This window comes from Sinohyriopsis cumingii, chromosome 18, assembly GCF_028554795.1.
Source record: "Sinohyriopsis cumingii isolate HCF-2022 chromosome 18, ASM2855479v2, whole genome shotgun sequence".
In the NCBI taxonomy this organism is placed as follows: Eukaryota; Metazoa; Mollusca; class Bivalvia; order Unionida; family Unionidae; genus Sinohyriopsis; species Sinohyriopsis cumingii.
Window position 1 is genome coordinate 66,703,924 of NC_142978.1, and position 968 is coordinate 66,704,891.

Here is a 968-nt window from a genome sequence, read left to right on the forward strand (position 1 = left end):
TTTTCTTATACTTTTGTTGTTGAGCACACACACAAACAACCCTCGTCATGGAAAATTGCACTACTTTGTCCAGTGCGTGGATGAGCGGCAGTGGCACAGTGGTTAGTGAGCCGGAATAAAAATTAAAGAGCTCGAATCTGTCCTCGGACAAGGCTCTTTACTTCACTTGCTTCTTCATTGAATAGCCTACTTGTGTTGCTGTGCTGAAAAGTACCAAACCGACACACACACACAGACATGGTGAAATAAAATTCAAAAACGCCTTTTTACAGATGTAATTTCATTTTTATAAAGTGTTTAGTATTTAATATGACCGAATAACTGATTACGAAATTTATGCAAACAAAAATAGTTTTTGCATCGTATTGATCCATAATTAAGTAATTAATTAGACAATCAAGTTCAGAATGAAATCCGTGATATAAAACACGTCGTGCACTAAAATACCATGCTGCAGGAAGATTTCATCATGTAAATTTCAAGCTTTTTGCTTTATAAAATCAAAACATTTGAAGGAAGAATGATTTTATTTCATTGAAATTTTTAGAAGATAAACATAAAAGATGGATTGCTTCACTACCTTTAATATGGTGTTGGCACGCCAAGGAATCCTCGTATTTATGGTCCCATATGGCACCAGCAAAATCTGACAATTCCAGAACACGTTGACTGAAGACGTCAGTTTCAAGGTAAAAAATATATACATGTATTACTAGCTTTTAGCGTACAATTTTGATTGCGCATTAATCGATTGCCGCGCTAATATCATCGTTTGTTGTGCTTTATCACCGTATAGTATACATGTGTTCTTGTAGAGTCTGATTTAGATGCCCATTATATTGTAGGTACGACCCACGAGTTGTACTCTTGTTATTTCTTTGCAAGCATAACCCGTGAGTGGTATTTTTGTTAATTGGTTGTAAGCATAACCCGTGATCGGTAATGTTGTGGTTTATAAGCATAACGCA